Raw genomic sequence first — 25,474 nt, 5'->3', positions numbered from 1 at the left:
TTCTCTCCTGGAGGAGGAAAATGTACTCAGTAAGACAAGATATTGCCAAGACCTCAAATTTCATGAGGGAAAACGACCAACAGTGTTTTCTCCTGCTTTGTCCATCAGAGAATCATTTGACAGTGATGCTGAGTTAGCAAAACTTGTAAGGTTGTCCTTTTAGACTGTAAGCTCGCTGTGGGCAGGGACTATTATATTGTTATATTGTTATGTCACACTCTCCCAAGCATTTAGTACAATGCCCTGCACACAGTAAGCACTTGATAAATATGATTGATTCCACTGCAAACAGCAAACATAACACAATGGGTCATACCATTGTAAACACACCACACACAGGAGTAAAATGTGCCACCAAGGGCATTATCTTTAATTACAAAGTACAATTATATTTTCTATACAAGATCAGGATCCAAGCTTCAGTCCTGAAATTTTTGAACCAACAACCTGCACGACTGAAATGGTTAAAGGGATGGTGGCTTTCCCAGAGCAACTCCTGTCCTCTTACCTAGCCACCTGTGATCTCACTGTGGCACAGAGTGCCACGAGTGACAGGGATGCAGCACATGGCTTAATGCATGCAGAGGGGGGCTTTTTGTTTTTAATGTGAAGGACTCATTTACGGCCAATGTCACTGCAGCATTGTACTGGCCCCATCCACATCTCTCCCAGAGCACCCTGGAAACAGGCCCCGCCCCTTGCCCCAGCCCAGTTCCACCCTTCGCTCTCCCACAGTGCCCTGGAGAAAGGCTCCGCCCCCTCTCTCCCAGAGAGCCCCCCAGGGACCAGGGTAAAGAGGAGCTGGCCCCAAGAGGAAGGCATGTCTCCAACCCACCGGGACTGGTGGTCAGATGGTGGGCTAGAGGGCATTTCAGTTCTGGATTCCCCGCCTGCCCTTCTGCCCACGTTTCAGGATATCTGCTGCGCCTGTCCACTTCACAGAACCCCCTGACTTGTTCTTTGGTCAGAAACCTTCACCATTGGTAGTAGAGTCCCAACAGGCATTTGTTTAGTGCAGAGCCAAGACTAGAGAAGCAGTGTGACCTAATGAATGGAACGCGGGCCTGGGAGTCAGAAGTACCGGGGTTCTAAACCAGTTCCGCCATCTGTCTGCTGTGTGACCTTGGGCAAGTCACTTCACTTCCCTGAGCCTCAGTTACCTCATCTGTAAAATGGAGATTAAGATTGTGAGCTCCATGTGGGACAGGGACTGTGTCCAACTCGATTTGCGTGCATCCACCCCAGCACTTAGTACAGTGCCTGCCGTACAATAAGTGCTTAACAAAGACCACTATTTGTATTATTAGAACACAAATTTCTTTAGTCCCAGAACTGTGCTCTTTCCACTAGACCAACAGCAGGCCTACTCTACTTAACAGGTATAAGGGGAAAAAAAGTGTGGCATTAAACATTTAGCCCCAATTGTCTGATCTAAGCATCCACTAACAGTCTAGACAGTTGCACTTCAACATGGCAAGGAACAATGGAATCATATGACACACTGACAGATAAGCAATCCAGAATTAAAGAGATCATCTTTCTCCCCCAAAATGTGTAAAACCAAAAGGTAAGAAGAAGCACAAACATAATTATTTTCTGTTTGCCTTCCACTTCTGGAGTCAAGCCTCCACAATTCCACCTTTTTCTTACCACTCTTGGCCTCCTAGACCTTGGCCCTGCCATAATCTCCCTGGCCTTAGTGGAGTGAAAGAATGATAACTTTGGAGCTGAGCTTTTTACAGTTTAATTGTCCCTCTATTTTAAATGGGGTTAACTCTGGATGTTTTCTAAAGTCAGTACACCATCCAAACCCAATACCAAGGGCTACAGTTGGATGAGGAAGCTATGGGTGGAGTTTATAACAAAGCCCTCTGAGTCAACAACTTTCCCTTCAATCAATCAGTGGTATTTCTTGAGCATATCCTGGGCCTTATGGGCTTTCCAATAGCCCATAGCCTGATAGCAGGCTATTATTCTTGCCTAATAGCAATAATAAAAATAACAATAATAATAGAGGTATTTAATAATGGTGGTATTTATTAGGCACTTACTATGTGCCAGGCACTGAACCTAGTGCTGGGGAGGATACAAGCAGATCAAGTTGGACACAGTCCCTATCCCATTGGGGCTCGCAGTCTCAATCTCCACTTTACAGATAAGGTAATTGAGGCTCAGAGAAGAGAAGTGACTTGCCTAAGGTCACATAACAGACAAGTGGCAGAGCCAGGGTCAGAACCCATGACCCTGATTCCCAGGCCTGTGCTCTATCTACTACACCATAAGCTCTTAATACGTGGCAGGCAGTGTACTAAGTGCTGGGGTGGATACAAGCAAATTGTGTTGGACACAGTCCCTGCCCCAGATGGAGCTTACAGGCTTAACCCTCACTTTACAGATGAGTTAACTGAGGTCCAAAGAAGTGAAGTGACTTGCCCAAGGTCACACAGCAGACGAGTGGCAGAGCTAGGATTAGAACCCAGGTCCTTCTGACTCCCAGGCCCATGCTCTATCCACTCATCTTATACTGCATCAGCCTCCTTTCTGACCTCCCAGCTTTCCTGTCTCTTCCCACACCAGTTCATACTTCACTCTGCTGCCCAGATCATTTTTCTACAAAAACATTCAGGACATGTCACCCCACTCCTCAAAAGAACTTCAGTCGTTGTCCATCCACCTCCACATCAAATAAAAACTCCTCACCATTATCTTTAACACAGTCCACCACTTTGTGCCCTTCAACCTCACCTCGCTACTCTCCTTCTACAACCCAGCCCGCACACTTCGCTCCTCTACTGCCTACCTTCTCACTGTGCCTCGATTTCACCTATCTTGCCGCTGACCCCTAGCCCTTGTCCTGCCTCTGGTCTGGATCACCTTCACTCCCCATATTTGACAGACAGTTACTCTCCCCCCCTTCAAAGCCTTATTAAAGGCACATCTCTTCCTAGAGGCCTTCCCAGACTAAGCCCCCCCTTTCCTCTTCTCCCACTCCCTTCCGCATCACCCTGACTTGCTCCCTTTGTTCTCCCCCCACCCCACAGCACTTATATACATATCTGTCATTTATTTATTTGTATTGATGTCTGTCTCCCCTCCTGTATACTGTAAGCTAGTTGTGGACAGGGAACATGTTTATTGTTGTACTGTAGTCTCCCAAGCGCTTAATACAGTGCTCTGCACATAGTACGTGCTCAGTCGATATGATTAAATGAATAAACTAGGCCACACTGCTTCTCTGATGAAACCAAACTCAACTTCTTTCTGCCTTCCTTTTACCCTTCAACCCAACTCTGACGATCCCCTAAGCCTGAAATCTGATAACAATATTAACCTGCCTCACAGGATATGACTAACAGACACTGTTTTACCTCCACACCCAACTCATTCTTAAAGCTAACAATGACGCCAGTTTAACATCACAGCACTGATGATTTTGACGTTTCTCTCTGGACATGACCAACTCTTCTTACCAAGACCTATAGGGCAGGCAAAGCTTTAGGTGGACCAATATCCTGGAAAATGAGATGTGTGCTTTAATCCAGTCACCCAGTGAATCTAGGGGGAAACTGGAAAGGGGAAAAAAACCCTAAAGTGCAAAATGATAAACTGAGTGCTCTCCCCAGATAGCTCTGTTCAGTGCTACAGAACAGTAAAGAGTTTGGGGACAACTTGTGGAAAATTACCAGAAGTCTCCAGTTCATCCTACAGAACTGTGGTAGAGCTGCACCAATCACAGCAAGGGGAATACTCTATTGTAGAGTCTAAGAACAGTTTATATCTCAAGTGGGGCAAGCTACTGAAAGCTTGTTTATAGTGGAAATGGTCATCGAACATCAATGATAGCAGGTCACCAAAATTCACTGTAACATGACTAGACATCACTGAATCTGATCACTGCATTTTTGGAGTCATTCAGCATACCAAGCTCCTGAGAAGACAAGTCCTAGAGAAGACATCAGCCAGAATGACTGCAAATAGATCACTCAAACTTGGTACAAAGAGAAACCTGAGGAGTAAAAAAAAATATTTTGTTGCTATTGTATCTGTTCTTTATATTTCCAAAGCTGAAACAAGTAATCAAATCCTTGGGAGCCCCCACCCCCACCTCCCCCCACCACCTGCTTCAATAAATTGCATTTAAAAACTCCACTGGTGCAAGAGGTATTGATCTAAATTGACAGCAAACTTCACAAATTCATACAAAAGAGTCATCTCATTACAGAGCTATTTAAAGGACTTCTTAGTTCAGAACATTCATTGTGCTGTTCACTTGCAATAAAATATCAAATAATGCATCAAACTGCATACAGAATTTTTTTCCTCCAGATTATATTTTTTCTCATGTTCTTTCAGCCATATTCGTTTTAATTTGTTGGATACAGTCAGGAAACCACACCCTGCTGATCTATCTTCTAGGAGAGATCATCCAAAATCACTCCAGGGTCTAAACTGCTCATAGATTCTTAGAAGATGGAGCTCATGGCTGCTTTCTAATAGCATGATTAGCATTGATGTTGATTGGGGTTAAATTAGAAAGTCAAATTAATTTGGCCTAAAAGAGTTGCAATACTGGCAAAAAAATAGGTAAACACTGAATGAGGCACCTGGGTCCTACTAAATTATAAGAAACAATAAAAATGACAAAACCATATCAAGTTAAACACACCTAATTTATACATAAATTGTTCAAAATAGATACTGTTGAAAAGAGCATCTGTTTTCAAAAGTCTCAGAGGCTAGCAGTAGGTAGGAGGTCATAAAAAGCAAATCTTCATGTAGAGGAAAAAGGGAGAGGAAACGTATGATGGATCTAGAAACCCTTCTCCATTCCCATGACTTCTGATCTTCATATTTATTTCTGTGCTGAGCAGACCATCGCATCACTGCAGATCTCTTGACCTTAACCCATCCTACCTTACATCCCCCATGAATAGGCTAAAGCTTTTCCGACCGTTTCCATGCAGCAAATGAAAGGAAATACCTTTGAGGATTTATGTGAATGGGAAAAAAAAAGGCAATAGAAGAAATGAAACTCTTCAGAGGGTCTGGGGTAGGTCAGGAACAAAACCAAATGACCTTATGCAAATACACTGCTTTTGACTCACTGAGCTTGGATATTTGGTTCTATCCTGGGGTGCAGACTCTCCAGACTTACCAATAAAAAAAAAAACAAACCAGAAAAAAAAAACCAGATCCTTCAGCAAGTCTTAACCCAACCTCTTTTACACTTTGGATCTTACTCTATGGGGTAGGGAGGCTAAGTTGACAGCAGTGGATTGCAACTTAGTATTTTGCATAATATTCAACATAAAGAGTATTATTATAACAATGTTTTAACATAGTAAAAGGAAGAGAGAGGGAGAAAGAAAAAGAAAGTTTAGTTTTGCACTCAGAGAGGGCTCATTTTGACTGATGATTGCAAGCCATGCTTGGAAATTACAGATGCTACTTGGTTCACTATTATTTTGCACCATCTCCAGCAATCTTCAGTGATCATTTATAACGGTCTGTCTGATGACTTTCAAAATGTAACTGGAAAGGGTACTTCTGTGGAGCATGGCAGCTCAAAGGAGAAATCAATCTCTGCTGCTGAAGGAGTAAACTTTCTTCTGCCATGATTAAACAGTTTGAAATTGCAGCATACAAAAATACCACCACAGGGGGTACAGTACTAGTAAAAAAAAAAAAATCCTGTCCCCACCCTCCCTCAAACTAGGCTGAGGCAAATCGATTTCCCTTTGAAAACCCAGCACCAGAGATCACCAGAACTAATTTTAGGGTCAGGTGAAGGGGTTCCTCAATTGGAAAGGGATGCCATTTCTGGATCCCACTGTTGGGTAGGGACTGTCTCTATATGTTGCCAACTTGTACTTCCCAAGCGCTTAGTACAGTGCTCTGCACACAGTAAGCGCTCAATAATATGACTGATTGATTGGTTGATCCCACTCTTCCCTTTCAAGAAGCAGAACTTTGGAAAACAGAGACCCAAAGTGGATCTTCCTGTAGCTCTTCCTCCTCTCCCCCAACAGCACGAGTGTTTGGCATCCCCAGGAAAACTGGCACTTTGTGGCCCCTGGCGAAGAGGGTGGAAGAAGCTGGAAGAGCTGAGCTACCTACTACTCCCTGTAGTCCCGCTCTTGGACAAAGCCTGGGAAGGTGTTATACCAAGGAAAGAATCCTAGGAGGATGTGATTTACAGAAGGAACTACCAGAGCAGCATGTAGTTTTACTCTTTGGAATCCCACCACACACCTGAGTCAGCAAAGTTATGTCTGACCTAATTATGTTGTATCTATCCTAGTGCTTACTACAGTGCTTGACACAGAGAGCTTGACCAATACCCCGAGTACAAAGCTACCAAACTGCACAGGCCTTTCAGATCACCACCCCACTATTCTGCCTTCCCCGCTCCAGCAAAGCTTTATAATGCTCACGTCATGGAAATACTCTACCCTTTCAGGAATATAAGGTTAAGGACAGTTAAAACTACTTATAATACGGAATCCGCTCTAGACTGTAAGCTTGTTTTCTTTGGTTTGGGTTTGGTTTGGTTGGGTTTTTGTTTTGTTTTTTTGGGGGGTATTTGTTAAGTGCTTACTATGTGCCAGGAACTGTAATAAGCACTGGGGTAGATATGAGATAATATAATCATGGGTTCTAATTCTGGCTCTGCCATTTGCCTGCTGTGTAACTTTGGGCAAGTTACTTCACTTCTCTGTGCCTCAGTTACCTCATCTGTAAAATGGGAATTGAGACTGTGAGCCACACATGGGGCAGGGATTGCGTCCAACTCAATTTGCTTGTATCCACTGCAGTGCTTAGTACAGTGCCTGGCACATAGTAAGTGCTTAACAAATATCATCATTATTAATCAGGTTGGACACAGTCCCTGTTCCACATAGGGCTCACAATTTTAATCCCCATTTTACAGATGCGGTAACTGAGGCAAAGAAAAGTTAAGCGACCTGCCCTAAGTCACACAGCAGATATGTGGCAGAGGCAGGATTAGAACCCACATCCTTCTGACTCCCGGGCCTGTGCTCTATCTACTAGGCTACACAGAGAATGTGTCTACCAACTCTATTTTATTGTATGCCCCCAAGCACTTAGTACAGTGCTCTGCACACAGAAAGCACTCAATAAATATGATTGATCCCCAGAAACTTTCTGAGTCCAGAATATCCTACTTTAGGTGCTAAGAGTCATGTAAGAGGATGATTGAGATGAATGAGATGGGGGCTGCTGGTTAAGTGATTTCAAAGTAGAATAAAATTTCATTTACCCAATAATTATTCAAAATTACACAGAATTTCAAACTGCTATTGTCGGGCCTGTGAGAATGGCTGCCGATGGTCTGGTATGGCGGCCACTCTGGCAATCGATTGGTAGCCTCAGGGGCATAAAGAGTGCATTTTCACACCATTCTCCCTAGGGAGGGCAGTCTTAAGTTTAGATTTAGGTTTAGGTTAGGTTTAGGTTTAAAGAAGCAGCGTGGCTCAGTGGAAAGAGCACGGGCTTTGGAGTCAGAGGTCATGGGTTCAAATTCCAGCTCTGTCAATTGTCAGCTGTGTGACTTTGGGCAAGTCACTTTACTTCTCTGTGCCTCAGTTACTTCATCTGTAAAAAATGGGGATGAAGACTTTGAGCCCCCCATGGGACAACCTGATCATCTTGTAACCTCCCTAGCACTTAGAACAGTGCTTTGCACATAGTAAGCGCTTAATAAATGCCATCATTATTATTATTACCATGAAGCAATCACTGGGCTTCATCCCTCCCACTCATTGCTGCTGCAGGAGTACTTACTGTACACTATAAGCTTGTTGTGGGGAGGGAATGTGTCAGTTGTATTGCTGTGCTGTACTCTCCCAAGCACTTAGTACAGTGCTCTGCATACAGTAAGCACAATAAATACGATTAGTTGATGGCTTGATTGTAGGAGTGGGATCAGAGAGAAAAGGCCAGAGGAAAAGTTAATCACTAGGCTCATCTCTCTACTCATCATTGTAATGGAAGACTCACACCCTGCAAGAGCAAAAGCCCAAGCAAGATTCCATCGGGGTTTGAGATCAGAGGGGAAAGGAGGGAGGAGAGTGAGCAAGAGAGAGCAGAAAGAGAACAAGTGAGAGTAATAATAATAATGATGTTGGTATTTGTTAAGCGCTTACTATGTGCCAAGCACTGTTCTAAGCACTGGGATAGATACAAGGTAATCAGGTTGTCCCAAGTGGGGCTCACAGTCTTAATCCCCATTTTACAGATGAGGGAACTGAGGCCCAGAGAAGTTAAGTGACTTGCCCAAAGTCACACAGCCGACATGTGAGGGAGCTGGGATTAGAACCCATGACCTCTGACTCCCAAGCCCGTGCTCTTACCACTAAGCCATGCTGCTTCTCTGCGACAATGACAAGGAGAATGACAGTGAACCAGGGAAAGAAAAAGAAAAGGACAAGAGGAGGCATAGGCAGAAAGAATATGAGGGAGAGTAATGAATAAAGGGACAGGGATAGAGAGGGAAAAGTTTGCAAAGAAAAGATGAGGGGAAAAAACTACTAGAGGTAGTAGTAATAGTAGTAGTGGTGGTGGTCATGGGAATAATAGTACTCGATCAATCAATTGCTTGACTGAGCCCTTACTGTGTGCACAACACTATACTAAGCACTTAGGAGAGTATAATACAACACAGTTGGCAGACACGTTCTCTGGACACAAGGAGGTTTTAGTCTAGGGCAGATTATTCAAAGTTGTCACTTATAGGTGCAAGTGTGGCTGAAACCACTGATACAGTTCTGACAGTCCCGTCAACATTATCGTACGCAAAGTTTGCCCTCGTTATCCTGTACTCCACTACGTCCTTAGAGTATTTCCTCTTTCCCGCATGATTTTTGCTACCCCATTTTGGCTCACTGTAAAGCAGCTGCCTGGATCTTACAGTTATCCATTCTCCTCACATGTCCTACCCATCAAAGCTGTGTTGAGGTAAGCATGATCACAATACTACTGAGCTGACATGATTCTTAGATTGTGTTTGTGATCCTGTCTCGGAAGCTGATGCTGAGAACAGCTTGTATGCACAAATGATGGAACAGCTCAAGGAGAAGGATGCAGTGTTTGACAAAGTCCAGGTTTCACAACCAAAGAGAAGTGTGGACAGCATTATGTCCCTGTAAACCTTCTGTTTGGTCTGAAGTCTGACAATTCATTATTACCATATTCTGATAGACCCCACAGGATTCATGTTTCTTGTTCCAGATCTATCCTTTCATTAAGCACTTTTACTGTGTGCAGAGTACTGTACTAAGCACTTAGGATAATACAGTATAACAGAGTTGGTAGAAACATCCACTGCTCACAGCAAGTTTACAATCTAGAGGGGGAGTTTACAATCTACAGTCACTGAACAGTATGCTGCCTAGGCAACAGAATTTTGTCATGGCATTCAGTTCTGTGTTGCCAAAGAAGATATTTGATTTTGTGTGTAAAATTTCCTAGTGCAGACTTGATTTTCTTCAGCTTTACTGTCAGTCCATAGCAACAATAAACCAAAAGGACCACTCTGCAATCGCATGTATTTCTTTTTGGGTCTGTGCCTCTAGGGTGCAGTGTAGCCTCGTGGAAAGAGCATAAGCCTGGGACTCAGAGGAACTGGGTTCTAATCCAGGCTCTGCCACTCACCTGTTGTGTGACCGTGAGCAAGTCACTTAACTTCTCTGTGCCTCAGTTCCCTCATATGCAACGTGGGGATTCAATTGCTATTCTCCCTCCTACTCAGACTGTGAGCCCCATGTGGGACCTGATGATCTGGTATCTACACCAGCGCTTAGTACAGTGCTTTGCACATAGTTAGCACCCAACAAGTATTATTATTTTCATCATCATCATTATTATTATTCATTCACATAGAGTAACCTTGAATGACTGTCTTAAGGATTTTCAATGATGCTTAGCCCAGTGCTTGGTACATAGTAAGCACTTAATAAACACCAAAACTAATAAGTACCATAACTACTCGAATCCTGTGGGATTACAAGAGTTTCCTGGAGAACCAAAAATGTATTCTAAGATCAGTGTCCGGGTCCCCTGTTGCATCTTCCAACACTGCTACACAGAATAAATTGAACAAGGTTAAATTCTTGTTCAGCCATCCCAGGCAGGATATACCCCTTTCAGGGTATCCCCAGTTCTGATTTAATTAGCCATGCCAATGTGGAGTAGTCTCAGAATCTTGAAGGTTTCAGGGCAGTCAAATTTACATTACAATTGCCAGAGACTAGATTTATTGATGGTGGCAAATGCCTTCATCTGCTGTATGAATGCTGTTTAAAGGTCTTGATAACATTCTCTAAATATTTCTCCTCAATCTGACATTCTGCAAAGACCTTGTCCCATGAGCCTGGCTGTGATCTGAAGACACATTGTGATTCAGTGTACTATATTCTTCAGTAGCAAATCCAGAAGGACTCTGGCCAGGACTAGTGAAATGTCAGATTATTTGCCATAGTCTGATCTTTCACCTTTCTTCTTGAAGATAGAGATGTGATGGTAGCGTCTTTGCAGTATCATGGTATCTTTTCAGTGTTTCATATATTGACGGAAAGCTTGTGTATGTGTATAAGCAGTGTACAAACTTGTATGCTAGTAGATCTCAGCAGGTATGTCATCAGATCCAGGTGTTTTGCCATGTATTTTTTGGTTACTCAATTAACATTTATTGAGGACTTCCTGTATGCAGACTCTATTAATTGCTTGGGAGAATACAATGCAATAGAGTTGGTAGACATAATCCCTGCCCTCAAGGAGTTTATAATCTAATGGGGTCTGGGATTTAGACCTTCTACAATATTTCTCAATAAACTGGGATTTAATAAACCCAATATCAGAACATCTAATCATGAAGATGGATAGAAGGCTATCTTTAGTCAAATCTTTTCTTCAGCATTCCATTGATTTCAGCCCAAATGCAACAATCCAAGAGTAAGATCATTTACTTACCTTAGATCAGAGGTCACAAGGAATGAAACCAGGAATACAAAAATAAGTATTCAATCAATCAGTCATTGGTATCTATTGAGCTCTTATGGGTAGAGCACTGTACTAAGTGCTAAGCGCCTGGGAGAGTATAATGCAAAAGAGATAGCAGGCATATTCTCACCCACAAGTTTACAATCTAGAAGTATTCAAACGGTAAAGTTTAATCAGCATTCAACATTCTCAAGAAATTGGTGCTCAACTACTTAAGCAGCAGAGAAGCAGCGTGGCTCAGTGGAAAGAGCACGGGCTTTGGAGTCAGAGGTCATGGGTTCAAATCCCAGCTCTGCTAATTGTCAGTTGTGTGACTTTGGGCAAGTCGCTTCACTTCTCTATGCCTCAGTTACCTCATCTGTAAAATGGGGATTAAGACTGTGAGCCCCCCGTGGGACAACCTGATCACCTTGTAACCTCCCCAGTGCTTAGAACAGTGCTTTGCACATAGTAGGTGCTTAATAAATGCCATCATTATTATTATTATTATTAACAAGGGTGAGTATAAAATTTAAGCTAGGTGAGCAGGGAACAATACTAATTTCACTCTTTTTTACTAATAACTGTAATCTCTGTCAGAGAGGATAGGGTGACAGAAATGTGTAGAAGTAGTAAAGCTTTGGTATATCAAGAAAATATGGTGATGAAGTGATTAATCAATGAAAATAAAGATAAAAATGTATAAAGTGGTTACATTTAATGTCATTTTTTGTATTTAGAAATACCTTTGCAGTGATTCAGAAGATTGTCAGAAGGACCTGGGTTCTAATCCCGGCTCTGCCACTTGTCTGCTATGTGACCTTGGGCAAGTCACTTAACTCCTCTGTGCCTCAGTTACCTCATCTGTAAAATGGGGATTAAGACTGTGAGCTCGATGTGGGACAGGGACTGTGTCCAACCTGATTAGCTTGTATCTACCCCAGGGCTTAGAACAGTGCTTGACACATAGTAAGCACTTAACAAATACCACTATTATTATTATTGATTAGATACACTGAAAGAGAATGGATTTCAAAGAATTCTGGGAAATAAAGCTGGCCCCCAAATAAATAACCAGACATTCGTGTGCAAGATATAGCATTCTCACTGAGGTGGTGTGGACAAATACATAGTATACTCGATAATGAACTGCCTCCAAAATATATATCATTAACATTTGAGATGGGCGCCCTCAGGAAAAAGATGACCAAGGAGTCTGTTTATGGCAGGCAGCAGTAGGCAGGAGGACCTGGTCCCAGAACAAGTTCATGTGACGAAAACAAAGTGGGGTGGGGGGAGGGAGGGGAAAGAGATATCTCCAAATAAATCTGTACCAACCAACTTTCTGAAAGGAATGTATATATTTTAAGAAGAATTTAATCCATATGTTTCAGAATTCTCTAAGCGCCTCAAAATGGTGGTGCTGAAGAGCTGTTTGATGTTCAAAACCCATTCCACTTATTTGTATGAGTCTTCTTAAGGCATTTTCCTCCAAAATGCGAAGCTGAATTTTGCCCAGAGTAAACAGATGCATATGCCATTAGTCTGAATTTGGATTAAACCAGAGAAACCATGCAGTTCAATAACTTTCTTTCACTCCTTTGCTTACACCCACTAAAATGTAATTCAGAAAGATTCAGAAAGATCTTGGAAGTCTCTGAATATTCCTGATGAATCTCAGAGGTAGCTTGATTTCATGGCTAGCATGCTAGATTACCTTCTTAGCTGTGCATCAATTTGCTAAACTAATAATAATAATGGCATTTATTAAGCACTAACTATGTGCAATGCACTGTTCTAAATGCTGGGGAGGTTACCAGGTGATCAGATTGTCCCAAGGGGGGCTCACAGTCTTAATCCCCATTTTACAGATGAGGTAACTGAGGCACAGAGAAGTTAAGTGACTTGCCCAAAGTCACACAGCTGACAATTGGAGGAGTTGGATTTGAACCCATGACTTCTGGCTAGTCTTTTCATGACTGGCTCAGTGCCTCAACTTGTCCACCTGTAAAATAGACAGTGTTTTGAGAAGCTCATTTACCTGTAGTCTGTCCTCAGCAGATCACTTTACCTCTCTTTGCCACAGTTACCTCCACTGTATAATGAAGATGAAATAACAGTTCTCTCCCCTCACCACTTAGACTGTGAGCCCCATATGGGGAAAGGGTCTCTGTCTGATCTGACTGCATTGTATCTACCTCAGTGCTTAGTACAGTGCTTGGCACAAAGTAAGTGCTAAATAAGTAGCATTATTATTTATTATATAAGCTCAGACTTTAACCTGGTTCAGTTTAGAAAAACACAGCTTCTTGGCTCTAATACTGATGGGTCCAATTTAAAATTAACAAATGATGCAATGTCCCAGATAGCTTGATCCATAGATTTTGTTTTACTTGCCTTATATAAGATCTAGAGAAAATCCATACTCTAAAGATGTATGATGGATATGCATGTACCTCCAAACAGGGCTAAATCAATGAAGACTCAAAGACTTGTCCTGAATAGAAATATTACAAAGGGGAATTACTTACTGATAGATTTTTGCCTAAAATGGGAAGAGGTGCCATAGGTATTATTTTCCAAAATTTGTGTTTGCTATAGGGAACCTAAAGCTAGATCTCCATATACAGGATTTTCTCCCCTTTTACCTATTGAAGAATTTTATTTCTCTGGGCAAATCAAATTAAAAACAATTCTGATCATTTTTTTCTGGAAGAGCAATAGAATGGACAGAGAAGGATATTCTGAGAGGATAAAGAGAAAAGGGTAATAACTCAGACCAATGTTTTAAAGAGTCACTAGGAAAACAAATCTACTTTCAGTCAGATTCAAGAAGTGCTGCCATAAACTGACCCTAGGCCACCCCCCTGCTCCCCTTGCCTTCCTGAGAACCTGTCTTCATTTCTAATTCAGGTGGCTATTCTACCTAGACTTGTGCTTTTGGCAAATCTTTCATCTTGCATAAATGTATGCGGACCTATTAGACTCCACCAAGGCTTTTTCCACCGGAAATAGAATTTGAGGCTGCTCTACCGTAGAACCATACATGAGTATTACAATCCACATTGGAGATTCGCAACGTAAGATACGGAATTAGCCACTTCATCCGGGATCCAAATGAAGGTTCTGGGTAGAGCCCACAGATCATGGTAGAACCAAATTCCCAAACCAGACAAGATCAAAGTCAGGATCGAATTTGTAACATAAATGGGAGAGCATGACATATGATACTAAAATCAAGATTTACAAGGTAATATTTAAAGTTCCACTGAGATTTAAGACTGTGAGGGCCAAGCTGACAATTTGATTTACAGAAGTCACATGGTTGGGCCATGTGACCTACACAAAAACTCTGCTTGGGGAAAAGCCCGAGAAATAGGGTTTAAGCTTAAACCATCCACAAATTAAGATAATGACCAAATTAACCTGCTCTAGCTTCCCTTTTACCTCAGGTACAGCTTAGGTAAAGTTAATTAAATTTCTCACATGAGGAACTCTTCTGGCTCAGCCTCCAGAAAATAAATAACAACTCACAGCCAACAGGAAGTTCCAACTATCTAGCTTCCCTTCACTCTGCTCTCAGAAGAGTTCAGCTCCACCCCTAGGGAGGTGGCACTTTCCCATTATTTGCAGAGAAGGTCAGTGTCCTCCAACAGCCTTGCAAAATATTCCCAGCATACTCCAAACAATTCTCTCCCTCCTGCCTTTCTTTGCTGATCTCCCACTACAGTCCAATCTGCATACTCTGCTCCTCTAACACCAACCTACTCTTTGTACCTTGATCTCATCTACCCCACCACCAACCCCTTGCCCATGTCCCTCCAAGGACCTGGAACTCCCTCCCCCTTCTGACTGTCCACCACTCTCTTCACCTTCAAAACCCTCCTAAAATCACATCTCTTCCAAGAGGGCTTTCTAAGCCCTCATTTCCGCTATTCTCCCTCCCCTCTGCAACAAAGTATGCACTTCTCTGTGAACTCCTTAAGCATTTTGATATCACTCCAGCCCCACAGCACCTTATGTACATATCCTTACATTCTACTATTTCCCCTATCTGTAATTCGTTTTAATGTCCGTCTCCCCCGTAGACTGAAAGCTCCTTTGTGAGCAAGGATTGCATCTACCTACTCTATTATATTGTGTTTTCCCAAGCTCTGCACACAGTAAGCACTCAATAAATACCACTGATTGATTAATTGATTGGGGAGAGCGGGGGAGGAGTTTGTCCTTCTGCCATGACTATGACCTTGCTGCTTAACAGACCAGAATAGAAGAGGAATGAATCCGAACTAGAGCTTCAAACTAGAATGGGGACTTTATGGAGGCAAGGTTTGGGGTATGGTTTTGAAGGAACAGGGATATCTTTTGTACCCCATTCTTTCCCCCAGTCATCTTCAACTTCCCTCTCTGACCTCCTCCAAGCCTTCTATTCCTGCATTTTTTAGTCTATGAAAGGCTTATGAGAAGATAATAATAAAACTTGTTAAGAGCTTACTATGGGCCAAACACTGCAAAGCATTGAGGTAGATACTGGATGATCAGGAAGGACATATTCCCTGTCTCACATTGGGCTCACAGTCTAAGTATGAGATAGAATAGGTATTATGGGGAGTAAACCCCATTTTGCTAAGGAAACTGAGGCACAGAGAAGTTAAGTGACCTGCCCAAGGTCACATAGTGGACAAGTGGTAGAACTGGGGTTAGACCCCAGATCCTCTGACCCCCAGGCTCTTGCTTTCTCCACTGGACCACAATGCTTCCCAATTATGTTTTTTTTAAAAGGTATTTGTTAAACACTTATTATGTGCCAGGCACTGTACTAAGAGCTGGAGTAGATACAAGCTAATCATGATGGACACAGTCCGTGTCCCACATAGGGCTCACAGCCTTAATCCCCATTTTACAGATGACGTAACTGAGGCACAGAGAAGTTAATTGACTTGCTCAAGGTCACACAGCAGATACATGGAGGAGTCTGGATTAGAACCCAGGTCCTCTGACCCCCAGTCCCATGCTCTGTGTTCCATTTATACAGGGAAGCAAGCAAAGGAAACAGGTTTAAATTACAACACGTGTTCAATAGCATATTAGAAAGAACTTCCTTAAGTAAGGCTACTAAAGGAGGTTGCAGGAACTCCATCCTTGTCTTGCCTTATGCTGTCAAGTTATCTCCGACCCATAGCGACAACACAGACATACCTCTCCCAGAACATTCCACCTCCACCTGCAACCACTCTGGTAGTGTATCCATAGAGTTTTCTTGGTCAAAATGCAGAAGTGGTTTACCACTGCCTCCTTCCATGCAGTAAACTTGAGTCCCTGCCCTTGAGATTCTATTTTGTCAATGATGTGCATCTAGCTTTACTTTTATTTATTCTGATGACTTGACACCTGACCACATGTTTTGTTTTGTTGTCTGTCTCCCCCTTCTAGAGTGTGAGCCCGTTGTTGGGTAGGGACCGTCTCTATATGTTGCCAACTTGTACTTCCCAAGTGCTTAGTACAGTGCTCTGCACACAGTAAGCACTCAATAAATATGATTGAATGAATAGAATGAATGAATGAATGACTCTCTCCCATGCCGCTGCTGCCCAGCACAGGTGAGTTTTGACTTGTAAGAGATTGTCTTCCACTCGCTAGCCACTGCCCAAGCTAGAAATGGAATGGCTATGCCTCTGCTTGACTCTCCCTTCTGTAGTTGAGACTGGTAGAGTATTGGAAACTCTTCAGGTGTGACCTGAAAGGGAAACTCCATCCTTTTAAAATTTTAAAAAATAAACGCATTCTTAGTGCCATCACCACAGGAAGAACTGGGTCTACTGCCCTAGGAGATCTGCCTAACTTTTAACACAGGTTTCTATCCAGAACCCTGGAAACACTGGTTCCACGTGGCTGACACAAGACACCTCCACACATTGCTGACCAAAGAACATTCCTCCACACATTGCTGGGTCCAGGCTAGAGAACCAGTTCAAAATCTTGTATTATTTATTTGGAGAAATGCTATACCTGGAGCTCCAGTTATTAGTGGGACTAGTCAATTACCAAATCAAGCGATCATAATCATTCGTATTTACTGAGCACTTACCGTGTGCAGAGCACTGTACTAAGCTGCCACAATAGGTTTTACCATAAAAAATTATAACAAAGGCATGTGCTGTAACGATCAAATTCTAGAATTGATTGGTAGTGTTGGTTTAGGACTCCTTGCCCCCAAGAGCTCTCTTCCAGATTGAGCTGGTGTCTGGGTACCCAAGCCCCTCTCTGAGAACCAGTCTTCCTGCTTCCATAGGTAAGAATCTTCCACTGGCTGGGATGAGTTTAATCCTCTCATTGAGCATTGAGACTACACAGAGCAATTCTATGCTTGAATTGCAACAGTATACAGTAAATCTAGCCAGATGAACCACCCTTAGAGACTGCCTTGGCTTTTGTTCCTTCCAGTGAGTTTTTTTTTAAATGATATTAAATGTTTACTATGTGCTGTACCAAGCGCTGGGGTAGAGACAAGCTAATCAAGTTGGAAACAGTCCATGTCCCTCATAGGGCTCACATTATTCATCCCCATTTCCCAGATGAGGTAATAGGCACAGAAAAGGAAAGTGACTTGCCCAAGGTCACACAACAGACAGGTGACTTCTTCCTTCTGGCCCAACCCAGTTTATTTATGGCAACTTTTTCTCCCTCTCATTATGAGGTCTTATGGATTCTCCCTATCCCAGGGCTGTGGACAGGGATCCCCCTGTGATATCCATTGGCCCCAACGCCATTAAATGAGGCTGGTATGTAAATTAATAATAATAATAATGTTGGTATTTGTTAAGCGCTTACTCTGTGCCATGCACTGGGGTAGATACAAGGTAATCAGGTTGTCCCACGTGGGGCTCACAGTCTTCATCTCCATTTTACAGATGAGGTAAAAGGCACAGAGAAATTAAGTGACTTGCCCAAGGTCACTCAGCTGACTCAGCTGACAAGTGGTGGAGCTGGGATTATGACCCATGACCTCTGACTCCCAAGCCTGTGCTCTTTCCACTAAACCACGCTGCTTCTTAGTGGATGAGATGGGATCCAGGTCAAACAGTGGTTGGGATGGGATTGAGAGCCAGGTCAAACATGCAATTCAGGTGACAATTCAGTTTAGTGACTAAGTGGCAGAAAAAACAACCTTGCAATCTTACCCATTAAGTAAATAATAGAACATATTTTTAATCATTTAATCATTTTAATCTGCCCAGAGGTAGAGGCCGGGTCATATCTTCTAGTTCTATGAGTCTCAACCCTCTAAGAGCTTTTCCTTCTTCCTGCCTCTTAGATTGTAAATCCTGGGTGGGCCCCTCAAGCCTGTAAGTTCCTTGAGGACATGAATCTTGCCTACAAACTTTATTGGATTCTCCCAAGAATTTAGGAAAGTGTCGGCACCAAGTATGTACTCAGTAAATACCATTGATTGATTGTGAGAGACTGTGCCCGATGGAATTATCATTTATCTTTTCCAGGGTTTAGCACAGTGTTTCGGCATAGATGAAAACTTAATAATAATAATGATGGTATTTGTTAAGCACTTACTATGTGCCAAGAACTGTTCTAAGCGCTGAATAATAATGGTGTTTGTTAAGCACTTAACTATGTGCCAGGCACTGTACTACGCGCTGGGGTGGATTCAAGCAGATCGGGTTGGATACAGTCCCTGTCCCATGTGGGGCTCACAGTCTCAATCCCCATTTTACAGATGAGGTAACTGAGGCCCAGAGAAGTGAAGTAACTTTTACCATTATTATAATTATTATACATTTTCCAAACCTTTATTTCTCACCTCTCAAACACCTTTCTCCTCCTCATATGGCATTCACTGAGGACACTGAGAGGAAGGAAGAGCCAGGAAAGGATAGGTAACGACTGCCAGCAACAGAACCAGTCAAGCCAGGCCTTGATAGCTAGAGATAATCAGCTCAGGGATCACTAGCTCAGCAGACTAGACTAGTAGGCCAATAGACAATGCCAGTGTACAACGCTGTCCAAGCTACTCACTGCTGCCCTCACAGACCCTACTTGGACTGTGCGCCTCAGTTTGTATCCTTTCCAACCTCAGTATGGCTCAGACTTCATTATATGGAAAGAGATTGCAGGGAGAATGGACATTCGGCCAGAGAAAGTGTGGGTTCTGCCCTGACAGCTAGTCCTGTTAGGATGCCACAGAAGTATGGTAGAGGAGGCATCTTTGGAATAGGCAGTTGCCCCAACCGAAGAGCCATCAAAAGTCCCTTGATACTTTTCATCAGTGTCAGCATGAGAGTATTATTTACACCTAATGTCAGTCCTGGCCAACGTCCAGGTCAGGCCATTACATTCTGCCTCCTAGAGTTACTCCTTCACTTTTCGACAGGATGTTTCTTCTGTTCCTTTTCTGAAGTGTGGTGCAGAATTGTTGGGCACTGTGAGACGGCTTCCCCAGCCCATCCTAGAAGGCAATTCAAAAGTGTTGAACCTCAATCTAATCACGACTAATCCAGAGTCACGGAATCTTCTTGCAGAGCAAGCACCACTAAACAAGCAAATCCTCTGAAGCAGGAGCTGGATAGATGCTCGCCTGCATTCTCGGTTGCTTTGAATCTTTCCTCTGACTTCTCCAGTGGTGAGCTTGGGAGCAACTTTCTGGGTTTTCCATCCAGTTCAGTATCATCAGACCACAAATGAATCTGACAAAGGATATCAGGGCAAAGACCCCTAAAACCCTAGAGCTGGAAGGAAACTTGATATTCTCTAGCCCATCCCACTGCCTCTAGACAGTACCTCCACAAACTATCCAGACATACAGTTGACCACCTTGTGCTATCCTTAGCAGCCTAAGTAAGCAGGGAGCTGGGCCACCCTCCTACCTAGGGATGTTGTATGGCGTCAAATTAACACTGATGTTTGCAGATTTGTATGAGTGATGAAGTGTTATCTGATGTGAACAGCTGCCCAGGATGGGACGTCAATCTAAATGCAGAGTATTTGGTTCTCAGAACAGTGCGGGGACAGAACTGATGGATAGAAGATGTGCATGCCTGACCCAATATCTTCTTGTATTTTTTTTTCCACTCCTTGTAGTCTTACCTCAAAGAAGGGTATTGCTGAGTGGGTCCACCCATTCCACAAACACTGACAAATTAGGCTCCACTCTGTGGGCAAAATCTATGTTTGGATGAATTATGTCTATCTCTGTTAATTTAACGCCTTGAATGATGGTGTTTCCTGGGTGAATTTGACAGAGGCTTTTTTATTCTGGCTAGTGCTTCATTGTTTATTGCATGTTGGCTGTGGAGACCTTCCTTCATGATAATAAAGCAGGAGATTTTTTTATCACAGCAAGAGCAGTGCATTGTGCCTCAGCTGAAGTATTCTAGGATTTAAGATGAGGAAATGAATTTGGTAAATATATGTCACCCCTGCACACCTACTAGCCACCAACCTGCCTCCCTACCTGAGAAGAAAACAGTTTCCAATTTAAAACTGGCATTTCACTCCTTAACAAATGATTACTGACTTACCACTTTTTCTCCCAAGGCAAGTAAAAAATGTTTGCTGGGTGCCTCAGTTACCTCATCTGTAAAGTGGGGATTAAGACTGTGAACCCCACATGGGACAGGGACTGTGTCCAACCCAATTTGCTTGTATCCACCACAGTGCTCAGTTCAGCCTGGCACATAGTAATCACTTAACAAATACTCTAATTATATTATTACTATTATTATTGTTGCTGTTGTTATTAATAATGTCAATCCATCTAAGCAGCGTGGTTCAGTGGAAAGAGCACAGGCTTGGGAGTCAGAGGTCATGGGTTCTAATCCCGGCTCCGCCACTTGTCTGCTGTGTGACTTTGGGCAAGTCACTTAACTTCTCTGTGCCTCAGTTACCTCATCTGTAAAATCGGGATGAAGACTGTGAGCACCATGTGGGATAACCTGATTACCTTGTATTCCCCCCCGCCCTGCACTTAGAACAGTGCTTGGAACATAGTATGTGCTTAACAAATGCCATCGTTATTAATACCAATGTATTAGGTGTTCCTAGACCTTACAAAAACATTTGACACCATCAGTTGACTTGGGTTCTGGCAGTTACTAAAAAGATTTAGCTGGCCTGAGAAGTGTGCCAAGATTCTAAAACATGACTCCAGGACAATATGGCTGACCTTCATACCAATGAAATGAAATGGGGCTGTGTGTTAGGTCCCATTCTGTTGGACTTAGCTTATACAGCCAAGTTCAAGGACACAGGGGATCAGGAAGCTGACATCAGAATAATATTCTGATTCTCTTGGAAGCTATTTCAACTCAACAAGCATAAAGAGCACCAGCAAAAGTCCTGTAATCATCATTCATTCAGGAGTTTCAGTATGCTGATGACTGTGCTTTGGAACTGCACAAACAAGAAGATATACACATGATATACACATAAAATGCTGCTCAGACCCAGCAAGCACTATGAATTGATAATTAGCCTGAAGATGACAAAGAATCTGTACCAGCCTACACTTCGCAAACCCAACACCTAAAGACCAACAATCACTCAATAAATCATATTTATCAAGTGAATACTGTGTGCAAAGCATTTTACTAAGCACTTGGGAGAGTACAATTTAATAATATAACAGAGTTGGTAGATATATTCCCTGCCCACCACAAGCTTACAGTATAGAGGGGAGACAGACATTAATATAAATGAATAAATTAAGGATATATATGTAAGTGCTGTGAGGCTGAGGGAGGGGTGAATAAAGCGAGGGTGATGCACAAGGGAGTGAGAGAATAGGAAATGAGGACTTAGGGAAGACCTCTTAGCGGAGATGGGCCTTCAATAAGGCTTTGAAGTTGGGGAGAGTACTTGTCTGTTGGATATGAAGAGGAAGGGCATCCCAGGCCAGAGTCAGGATGTGGGTGAAAGGTAGGTGGTGAGATAGATGAGATTGAGGTACAGTAAGTAGGTTGGCATTAGAGGAGCGAAGTTTGTGGGCTGGGTTGTAATAGCAGAGGAGCAAGGTGAGGTAGGAGGGGGCCAGGTGATGGAGTGCTTTAAAGCCAATGGTAAGGAGTTTCTGTTTAATGCAGAGGTGGATGGGCAAACACTGGAAGTTCTTGAGTGACCTATTGACAGCAGTGACTTAGAGCGGAATGCTGTCACTGAATTTGATTATCTGAGTAGCACATTGTCCAACAATGGAGGGGTAGGCCACTACTTCAATCAATCAATCAATCAATCATATTTATTGAGCACTTACTGTGTGCAGAGCACTGTACTAAGCACTTGGGAAGTACAAGTTGGCAACATATAGAGACAGTCCCTACCCAACAGTGGGTGTGACCTTGGGCAAATGATTTTACTTCTCTGTGCTTCAGTTACCTCATCTGTAAAATGGGGATTGAGACTGTGAGTCTCATGTGGGACATCAACTGTGTACAACCTGAATACCTTGTAGTTACTCACTGTAGTTAGTACAGTGACTGGCACACAGTAAGCGCTTAACAAAATACCATAAAAAAAACCCAGAAAGCAAATCAAGAAGGCTAGTGTGTTCCTTGGGAGACTGAAAGAGTCAACGCCAATATGACATCAAAATTCAAACCAAACTAAAGATAAACAAGGCAACTGTGATATGTGACCTTCATGGCTGAGACCTAGACCTACCATAGATAACAAACACAGTAAGTGCTCAATAAATACAATTGAATGAATCTGACTGCCAAAGCAGTTCTACCAGTGTCACCTCTTAATATCAAGTGGTAAGACAGGATCACATGTAGTCAGTGCAGGCAGACCACCTGCCATGAAGTTATGGTTGTCACAGCATACCTTCATTGGGTGGATCATGTGAGGAGAATAGATAATAATAATAATAATGGCATTTATTAAGTGCTTACTATGTGCAAAGCACTGTTCTAAGCACTGGGGAGGTTACAAGGTGATCAGGTTGTCCCACGGAGGGATCACGGTCTTAATCTCCATTTTACAGATGAGGTAACTGAGGCCCAGAGAAGTGAAGTGACTTGCCCAAAGTCACACAGCTGACAATTGGCAGAGCCAGGATTAGAACCCATGGCCTCTGACTCCAAAGCCCGGGCTCTTTCCACTGAGCCACGCTGCTTCTCTGACACAGAATGACACAGATGACAGATGACACAGAATATCCAAACAGCTGCCTATGTAAGGCTGAAATGGAGTCAACAAACAGGATTGACCGAAGAATCAATTTGAAGACAATGAAACAAAACCTTCAACAATGTGAAGTTGCAATGGACAGTTGAGAGACAGCCATAGGAGACGGGTCAATTGTGACAAAAAGGAGAAATGAAAACAGTGACAGGAAGTGAGGGTAACAAATGCAGCATGCAGCAAGGGGCAATTATCACATGTACCTAATGTGTAAGGGACTATCAGTCATGCATTGGTCTTACCAACTTGCATTCACCAATAATCAATCAATCAATCAATAGTATTTATTGAGCATCTACGGTGTGAAGAGCAATGTACTGTTTGGGAGAATATAATAGAATTAATAGATATGATCCTTGCTTTCGAGGAGTTTATAATCTATCTTGGGAAGACAGACCATGAGATAAATCCTATTTATTTTATTTTGTTGGTATGTTTGGTTCTGTTCTCTGTCTCCCCCTTTTAGACTGTGAGCCCACTGTTGGGTAGGGACTGTCTCTATGTGTTGCCAATTTGTACTTCCCAAGCGCTTAGTACAGTGCTCTGCACATAGTAAGCGCTCAATAAATATGATTGATTGATTGATTGATTAATTAAGTAATTGGCTATGGGATATGCCTACAAAAGTGTTAAGGGAGATTGTGAATACTTAAGCACTTAGGTGGAAAGGAAGTGCTAAATAGGCATTAGGGGAGATATAAGAAGGAGAAATTAAAAAGGAATTGAAAAGGCCCCCCTGGAGGAGATATAACTTCAGGAGGTCTCTGGAAATGGAGAGGCCTGTGGTCTGTCAAATTTGAAGGAAAAGGGAGCTCCCAGATGGGGGAGAAAGAAGTGAGAAAGAGGTTGGGAGTAGAGAGATAAGAACAAAGTTCAGTGAATAGGTTAGCTTGAGGAGAATGAAGGGTGGGAGTGGGAGTTAGAAGGACCTGCATTCTAATTCCAACTCTGCCACTTGTTTGCTGTGTCATCTTGGGCAAGTCTCTTCACTTCTCTGTGCTTCTGGTTACCTCATCTGTAAAATGGGGATTAGGACTGTGAGCCCAACGTGGGGCAGGGACTGTGCCCAACCCAATTACCTTGTATCTATCCCAGAGCTTAGTGCAGTGCCTGACACATAATAATAATAATAATAATAATAATAATAATAATAATAGCATTTGTTAAGTGCTTACTCTGTGCCAAGCACTGTTCTAAGTGCTGGGTGGACACAAGGTAATCAGGTTGTCCCACATGGGGTTCACAGTCTCAATCTCCATTTTCCAGATGAGGGAACTGAGGCACAGAGAAGTTAAGTGACTTGCCCAAAGTCACACAGCTGACAAGTGGCAAAGCTGGGATTAGAACCCACGACCTCTGGCTCCCAACCCCTCCTCTTTCCTCTGAGCCACACTGCTTCTCCAAGTGCTTAACAAATACCACAATTATTGTTATTATTAGGCTTAGGAGTCATTTACCTAGAGATGGTATTTGAGCTCCCCAAGGGAATAAGTGAAAAGCGAGAAGACAAGGGGACCCAATACAGTGCCTGAAGGGCACCCACAATTAGAGGCTGGAGAAAGAAACAGCATGGTCTAGTGGATACTGCATGGGTCTGGCAGTCGGAAGGACTTGGGTTCTAAACCTGGCTCTGCCACTTCTCTGCTGTATGACCTTGGGCAAATCTCTTCACTTCTCTGTGCTTCAGTTACTTCATCTGTAAAATGGGGATTAAGACTGAGTCCTATGTAGGACAGGAACTGTATCCAACCTGATTATAACTCGTATCAACCCCAGTGCCTGGCAGTCAGTCAGTCATATTTATTGAGCACTTACTGTGTGCAGAGCACTGAACTAAGCGCTTGGGAGAGTACAATATAACAATAAACAGACACATTCCCTGCGCACAATGAGCTTACAATCTAGAAGGGGAGACAGGCATTAACATAAAGAAATTACAGCTATGTACAAAGTGTTGTGGGGCTGGGAGTCGGGATGAATAAAAAGAGCAAGTCAGGATGACATAGAAGGGAGTTGAAAAAAAGGTTAGGAGGCTGTGGTTGGAAAGAGATAATTCAGTCTTGGTCAGGTTAGAAATTGGACAATGACTAGTGATGATGAGATTCAGCTTGCGTCCAAGTTGGTGAATGGGTGAGATGGGGGTGAAGTATGAGGTATGCAGAGTTGGGAAGAGAGAGGAGGCATGCGTCTGGTGGTGGAAGGATCAATGGGAACAAGAACCCGGATGTTGAAGTCCTTGAGGATCAGTGTAGGAGAGAAGGAAAGTGAGAAAGCTGTC

The sequence above is a fragment of the Tachyglossus aculeatus genome, chromosome X4 (assembly GCF_015852505.1).
Source record: "Tachyglossus aculeatus isolate mTacAcu1 chromosome X4, mTacAcu1.pri, whole genome shotgun sequence".
Classification (NCBI taxonomy): Eukaryota; Metazoa; Chordata; class Mammalia; order Monotremata; family Tachyglossidae; genus Tachyglossus; species Tachyglossus aculeatus.
This window is presented reverse-complemented; position numbering follows the sequence as displayed.